Raw genomic sequence first — 8,934 nt, 5'->3', positions numbered from 1 at the left:
AGATTGATTTTTATTGTTTTGACCTGACATTCTCAATTATTCTTTATCTTCCACTGTTCTTTATCATGTTTGTCTTATATTCAAAGAAACCATCTCAGCAAAAAGACAAAGCAAATACAAATGATTACCAACAAACAGAAATGCAAAACAGGAACCAAATTTAAACTGGTTTAGTCCCTGGTTATGAAATACATCTCTCAAAAGTATTATTCCTCTTTTATTGAAAGTTTAAAATGTGTCAGTTTGACCCAAACTGAACACAAATGTTAAGTAAACAACCCTAGATGCCCTTGTAACTCATGACAACTAATCTTGGAATACTCCATGCAAAAGTTTATAAATAAACTGTACAAAATGTTAAAACGGCTCCACGTAATTTAATCCAACCCTTTTAGAGTGTAAATCGTAACTCTAAAAGGGTTGGATTAAAGCTTTGCACAGGATAATAATTCTGTGCTGTTAATTTAACAGTCATTTCTGTCCTAATCATGATGCACAGCCTCACTGAGGGCCGGCAGCTGTGACCTGCGATGCTCTCCGTATGAAACTCCAAACGTGCTGTGTTAGGGGAGGAAGCAGACACTTCAGCTAGGCTAATTAGCGTCTCGCGCTCGCGTCTCTGCTTCAGCTGCAGACCAGGAGCCGTAGAGCACACGTTATAGGCGCTTCAGCTAGGCTAATTAGCGTCCCACCCTCGTCTCTGCTTCAGATGCGGACCAGGAGCCATAGAGCACACGTTATAGGCGCTTCAGCTAGGCTAATTAGCGTCCCGCGCTCGTCTCTCTGCTACAGCTGCGGACCAGGAGCCGTAGAGCACACGTTACAGGCGCTTCAGCTAGGCTAATTAGTGTCCCACCCTCGTCTCTGCTACAGCTGCAGACCAGGAGCCGTAGAGCACACGTTACAGGCACTTAAGCTAGGCTAATTAGCGTCCCGCGCTCGTCTCTCTGCTTCAGCTGCGGACCAGGAGCCGTAGAGCACACGTTACACGCACTTCAGCTAGGCTAATTAGCGTCCCGCGCTTGTCTCTGCTTCAGATGCGGACCAGGAGCCGTAGAGCACACGTTACACGCACTTCAGCTAGGCTAATTAGCGTCCCACGCTCGCATCTCTGCTAGAGCTGCAGATCAGGAGCCGTAGAGCACAAGTTACAGGCGCTTCAGCTAGGCTAATTAGCGTCCCACGCTCGTCTCTCTGCTTCAGCTGCGGACCAGGAGCAGTAGAGCACACGTTCGCTCCTTCAACTGCTTTGAGCGTCCTCCCTCGTCTGTGCTATTCAGACCTCGGACACGGGCCCTAAGCAGTTTACCACCAAGAGATAGGCTAAATTAGCAGTCACCACCTGCGCATCTTACTGCTATTCAGGAGCCGTAGAGCACAAGTTACAGGCGCTTCAGCTAGGCTAATTAGCGTCCCACGCTCGTCTCTCTGCTTCAGCTGCGGACCAGGAGCAGTAGAGCACACGTTTCCGCTCTCAGTTATAACCCTGTTTGGAGCGACTCCTTTTCTCCTCTCTGTGCTATTTCAGACCATTCTAACACAGCGCTATTTTAGCAGTTTACCACACAAAGGAGTAATAGGCTATAATTCAGCTTTAAAGTCCAGAGCCAACTCTACGGGATGCAGCATGGTGTATCTGCTATTTGTACTTCAACTGCCAACTAGCTGCAACCTGGGAAATATGCTATAAACTCTTAAAGGAAATGGCCTATAACTCCAGGTTGTTACTGTTATAATTTCCTACTATATTGATCAATGAATTACCACAGATTAAAGTGTATTCCAATCAATCAATCAATCATCCAAACCACCAATCAATAAATAAACCAAGAACTGTTACAACACTTCTTTTGTTAATTTTATTGCTAGATTGACCTATATAAAGTATGCTTCCCACAGGAAATTAAATACTATAAATTGTTGAACCAAAGAAGGTACTTTCCTGTGTAAACAATAAAAACATGCTTCTGGATAAAGAAAAATAAAACAGAAAATATGAGCATTATTAACCTTCCGTTTGCATGTGAAGTCTCATATCTCTGTCTTTATCATCGGTCTTAAAAAGGCACGAATGTAAATTAAAAACTCCTTCCCCTCCTCTCCACTACTTCATATGTGGCTCCCTACTGCAGCGTTCCTGGGCCAGAACAAGGTCTTAATTAGTGATGCCAGTAATATCAATGGATGGTAAAAATCGACTGGTTTTTAATTAGAGTCTGCTGATTAAGAAGTCTGTTTAGTTTTCGGCGATAGCGGGCTGTCAAGACGTGTGGAGCTCATAAGTGCCATGGGAATGTAACAGGGCTGTAATGGAGTGGGGCTGTAATGTAACAGGGCTGTAATGTAGCAGGGCTGTAATGGAGTGGGGCTGTAATGTAACAGGGCTGTAATGGAGTGGGGCTGTAATGACGGATGTAATGTAACAGTGGCTGTAATTAGGGTCTGTATGTACAGGGCTGTAATGGAGTGGGGCTGTAATGTAAGGGCTGTGATGGTGTGGGCTGTAATGGAGTGGGGCTGTAATGTAACATGGGCTGTAATGTACAGGGCTGTAATGTACGGGGGCTGTAATGTAACGGGGCTGTAATGTAGCAGGGCTGTAATGGAGTGGGGCTGTAATGTAACAGGGCTGTGATGGTGTGGGGCTGTAATGGAGTGGGGCTGTAATGTAACATGGCTGTAATGTAACGGGGCTGTAATGTAACAGGGCTGTAATGGAGTGGGGCTGTAATGTAACAGGGCTGTAATGTAGCAGGGCTGTAATGTAACAGGGCTGTTATGGAGCAGGGCTGTAATGTAATAGGGCTGTAATGGAGTGGGGCTGTAATGTAACAGGGCTGTAATTGAGTGGGGCTGTAATGTAACAGAGCTGTAATGGAGTGGGGCTGTAATGTAACAGGGCTGTAATTGAGTGGGGCTGTAATGTAACAGGGCTGTAATTGAGTGGGGCTGTAATGGAGTGGGGCTGTAATGTAGCAGGGCTATAATGTAACAGGACTGTAATGGAGCTGGGCTGTAATGGGGCAGGGCTGTAATGTAACAGGGCTGTAATGTAATATTGCCGTTTGAGTCCAATACCGTCGTTTGAGTTTCCAATCCTGCCGTTTGAGTCTGGCAGGCGTTCCAGCAGGATTGATTGCACATTAACACACTTTTGGCTGACTGCAGCTGAAGAGTGACTTTTATTTTACAGCAGGATAGGAGTAAATGACCAGCTGCTCAGCCAGAGGGCTGCGTTGTTTTAATAAGGACATTTTCGCGGATGCTGGAGTTTGTGTGTAAAATCAGAGCGGTTATTGGAGTCTGCCTCCCCAAAGCACGCACTTGTTACCTCCTGCACTGAGGTAACGAGTTTCCTTTTGTCTTTAGACTTACAGCTGTGTGTATATATATATATATATATATATATATATATATATATACATATATATATATATATATAGATGTACATGAGATGACAGATTCGAATTTCAGCTTTTATTTCCTGGTATTTTTATCTAGATTTGTTAAACAACTTAGAACATATCACCTTTTGTATCAGACAACCCAATTTTTAGGTGAGCAAAAGTATTGGAACATGTGACTGACAGGTGTTTCTCGTTGCCCAGATGTGTCCTGTTAGATTGATTGGTTAAACAATAAATAGTTCTGAATGTCTACTCTTGGTTTTAGCCTTGGGTTTTGCCTGTGAAAACTGCATTTGTGTTATAAAAGATAAACTAACATGAAGACCAGAGAGCTGTCTTTGGGAGAAAAGCAAGCCATTTTGAAACTTAGAAAAGAGGTGAAATCTTTCAGAGCCATTGCACAAGCATTGGGGATAGCTTGCACGACAACCTAGAATGTCCTGAAAAAGAGAAACCGCTGGCGCACTGAGAAACAGATATCGAACAGGTCGACCAAGGAAAACAACAGCAGTTGATGACAGAAATATTGTGAAAGCTGTGAAGAAAAACCATCAGTCAGTGACATCACAAACAATCTCCACAGGACAGGGGTGAAGGTATTTCAATCAACTGTTCGAAGAAGACTTAGAGAGCAGCAATATAGAGGCTATACCACAAGATGCAAACCACTCATCAGTAGTAAGAATCGGAAGACAAGATTACAATTTGCAAAGAAGTACAGAGATGAGCCACAAAAGTTCTGGAACAAGGTTTTATGGACTGATGAGACCAAGATTAACCTCTACCAAAGTGATAGAAAGGCCAAAGTGTTGAGAAAGAAGGGATCTGCTCATGATCCAAAACATATAAGCTCATCTGTGAAGCACGGTGGAGGATGTGTCATGGCTTGGGCTTGCATGGCTGCTTCTGGAGTGGGCTCACTAATCTTTATTGATGATGTAACTCAGCAGGATGAATTCAGAAGTCTACAAAAAAATTCTGTCTGCCAACTTACGGAGAAATGCATCCAAACTAATTGGGAGGAACTTCATCATGCAGCAAGACAATGACCCAAAACACACTGCCAACACAACAAAGGATTTCATTAGGGAGAAAAAGTGGAAGGTTTTAGACTGGCTAAGTCAATCACCAGACCTTAACCCAATTGAGCATGCATTTCACCTCCCGAAGAGGAGATTGACGGGAAAAACCCCCTGAAACAAACAACAACTGAAAGAGGCTGCAGTAAAAGCCTGGAAAAGCATCACAAAAGAAGAATGCAACAGTTTGGTGATGTCAATGGGTCGCAGGCTTGATGCAGTTATTGCAAGCAAGAGATATGCTACCAAATATTAAGTGTTATTTGCTTTCATTTACTTAAATACTCTCTGTTCCAATACTTTTGCTCACCTAAAAAGTGGGTGGTCTGATACCAAAGGTGCTATGTTCTAAGTAGTTTAACACATCTAGGTGTAAATACCAGGAAATAAAAGCTGAAATTCTGAACTCTTGTCTCATGTTCATCTTTTTATCTCAACCTCAAATGTATTCAAAAAACAAAAACAAAGGAATTGGCCTTGCTGTTCCAATACTTTTGGAGGGGACTGTATATATATAAAATATATACACACACACAAACACACACACACACACAAACACACACCACACACATGCACACGCAGACATACACAGACACAAACACACTAGACCTGTCTCTTTAGGTAGCCAGAACATTACTGCACACATCTTAATGTCTAAAGGGAGAATCATAGCCCTGTTAAAACAGCACCCCAGGATGCCAAGACCAGCTTATCTGAGCAACAGAATTCTGCTTTTGTGACATGTAATATGCGGTTAGGTAATGTTTGAGAGAGCCCTGCACCTGTTCAGTCATAACAATGAAAACACAAACCCTCTGGGTGTTGGGATAGAAGTACCTTTAGAATATAATTTAATGTTCTATAAAGGAACAATAAAAATAAAGAGGTGGTTGCAACGCTTAGATTATAAAAAATCAAGATATACAATAATGTTTGCTATACAAATAAAGTTATTATTATTTATGTCTATCACAAGTGTACTTCTTTCCCCTGGAAACAGACTCCATTTTGGGTCATGTGCGTGGTTGCCGCAGCAGCAGTGCTTTACAGTGGGGGCTGGAAGGGAAGTGACAATATTCTGGAGGCCTCTGCATTAACTGCGTCTTCACAAGTCTCTCACAAGACAAGCGAGAGGCCTTCTGCCATTAAAACGCTCCGCGGCTGTTTATGAGCACTTTAAAAGGAACAGAACGCCTCCTAATGGACTATTGATAGTACGCTGCAAGTAGAACTGCCACCCATATGTCATTGTGGTTTATCACTAGGCGAGGAACCAAAAAAACCAGAATGGCGTGTAGATCTGGTACCGATTGCTTTGAAGATGGCGGACAGAACAGAACTGCAGAGTGGCGGTTTTGCAGCTGATTGGCCCAGTCCTGCCAGCGTGCCGATTGGCTGCTGAAGACTTCATTATGGGCACCCTGTCCAGAGCCCCTAAAAGAGGGGAGTTAAAATTAGGATTTAATTAGCCTGTTGTCACAGCAACTGGATGAATGGGTTAGGGAGTGTGTGTGGTTCCGTGCATATCTGTGGTGTATGTTTGTATGTAAAATTGAGAGAAAAAGCTCTTAGAAAAATAGAGAGGGGTGCATTCGCTAGTTTGTTTCATTCCAGAGAGATAGGGATCCATCCATTATCTATACCGGCTTATCAGGGTCACAGGGGGTTGCTGGAGCCTATCCCAGCATGCATTGGGCAAGAGGCAGGAATACACCCTGGACAAGCCTCCAATCTATTGAAGGGCACACAGACCATTCATACCTATGGGCCATTTAGAGTCTCCAATCCAATTTCGAGTCTCCTGCATGTCTTTGGGATGTGGGAGGAAACCGGAGTACCCGGAGGAAACCCACGTGGACACGGGGAGCACATGCAAACTCCACACAGAAAGGCCCCGAGCCGAGATTCGAACCCACGACCTTCTTGCTGTGAGGCGACAGTGCTACCCACTGCACCACCGTGCTGCCCGGGAGAGGAAATCATTTGATTCTGTCTGACAGGAGGTTCTGCACTAGGAGGCTCTTCAGAGTGAACACAAATGTTTCTTTCTCATGCATGACATGGTTCAATTTTTTCCAATTTTGTTTCATGACCTGCATGTTTTATTTCAGCTGGAAATCTCCGTCAGACCTGGGCGAGTATAAGAAGTGGCATCAAAAAATGAAAAAGAAAATGAAAAAATGAAAAAAATGAAAAAGGCAATACCACCCTTGAACACTCCTTATCTGCTCTCTAATTTGGGCATCACAATTTGTGAGAGAACTAAGATCGATTTATCCCATACGATAGCACTGTCCACTCCATTTAAAGGGCATCGCTACTGGACAAAAACTCCCTTTTTTTGGTATTCAGTTTTTAAAAGGATGTTGTTTATGAACGCATAAAAGCAATGCAGTATGGGGTTGCTAGTTGTTTAGCTCCACAATGTCCCAAGGGTGTGGTTTTCATGGCTGTTGACCGAGTGCCTTGGATTCAAATCACAAAGCTAATGTTAAGACCACAGAATACTGTGAACTGTTGGATAAGTCCTTACTGAAATAATGAGAATTTACTGTGACTTACTTTATGAAAGATCTGGAGAAAAAGTGACCAGTAAAGTATTAATAAAGTAATAATAACTCATTTGCCATCTCACAGACTACCTCACACTAAAAAGAGCCACAGTTTGCATAAAGCCAACACAATCTTTCTCTGTTAAAAGACTGCCAGAGTAAACAAACAACAGCAGATTAGCACGATTAGCATTAATGCTCAGGATCATTACATAGACACGATTAGCATTAATGCTCAGGATCATTACATAGACACGATTAGCATTAATGCTCAGGATCATTACATAGACACGATTAGCATTAATGCTCAGGATCATTACATAGACACGATTAGCATTAATGCTCAGGATCATTACATAGACACGATTAGCATTAATGCTCAGGATCATTACATAGACACGATTAGCATTACTGCTCAGGATCATTACATAGACACGATTAGCATTAATGCTCAGGATCATTACATAGACACGATTAGCATTAATGCTCAGGATCATTACATAGACACGATTAGCATTAATGCTTGGGATCATTACATAGACACGATTAGCATTAATGCTCAGGATCATTACATAGACACGATTAGCATTACTGCTCAGGATCATTACATAGACACGATTAGAATTAATGCTAAGGATCATTACATAGACACGATTAGCATTAATGCTCATGATCATTACATAGACACGATTAGCATTAATGCTCAGGATCATTACATAGACACGATTAGAATTACTGCTCAGGATCATTACATAGACACAATTAGCATTACTGCTCAGGATCATTACATAGACACGATTAGCATTAATGCTCATGATCATTACATAGCCACGATTAGCATTAATGCTCATGATCATTATATAGACACGATTAGCATTACTGCTCAGGATCATTACATAGACACGATTAGCATTAATGCTCAGGATCATTACATAGACACGATTAGCATTAATGCTCAGGATCATTACATAGCCACGATAAGCATTACTGCTCAGGATCATTACATAGACACGATTAGCATTTCTGCTCAGGATCATTACATAGACACGATTAGCATTAATGCTAAGGATCATTACATAGACACGATTAGCATTAATGCTCAGGATCATTACATAGCCACGATTAGCATTACTGCTCAGGATCATTACATAGACATGATTAGCATTACTGCTCAGGATCATTACATAGACACGATTAGCATTACTGCTCAGGATCATTACATAGACACGATTAGCATTACTGCTCAGGATCATTACATAGACACGATTAGCATTACTGCTCAGGATCATTACATAGACACGATTAGCATTACTGCTCAGGATCATTACATAGACACGATTAGCATTAATGCTCAGGATCATTACATAGACACAATTAGCATTAATGCTCAGTATCATTACATAGACATGATTAGCATTACTGCTCAGGATCATTACATAGACACGATTAGCATTACTGCTCAGGATCATTACATAGACACGATTAGCATTAATGCTCATGATCATTACATAGACACGATTAGCATTACTGCTCAGGATCATTACATAGACAAGATTAGCATTACTGCTCAGGATCATTACATAGACATGATTAGCATTAATGCTCAGGAAGAGTGGATCGCCTGCCAATCTCGCCAACATTGATGTGTCAGTTCAAACGGATGGTCTGTTTGAACGGTGTCCGCCCTGTCCTGTTTCAGTGTTGTTTGCTTTCCTCAGACAGGTAGGCAGAGTGACAGGTAGAGAGGCGGGAGCAGAGCAGCATAGGTGTGTCACAGCAGAGCAGGGGATCGAATACTCACATGTGGCACAAAACTTAGCCCCCCCCCCCCCCGCACGTCTTGTGACAAAATCATTTTTATCAACACGGTAAAGTTTGGGAGATCGGCCGAGGGCC

The sequence above is a fragment of the Anguilla rostrata genome, chromosome 13, assembly GCF_018555375.3.
Source record: "Anguilla rostrata isolate EN2019 chromosome 13, ASM1855537v3, whole genome shotgun sequence".
NCBI classification, from domain to species: domain Eukaryota; kingdom Metazoa; phylum Chordata; class Actinopteri; order Anguilliformes; family Anguillidae; genus Anguilla; species Anguilla rostrata.
The sequence above is the reverse complement of the archived record's forward strand: the minus strand, read 5'-3'. Positions refer to the sequence as shown.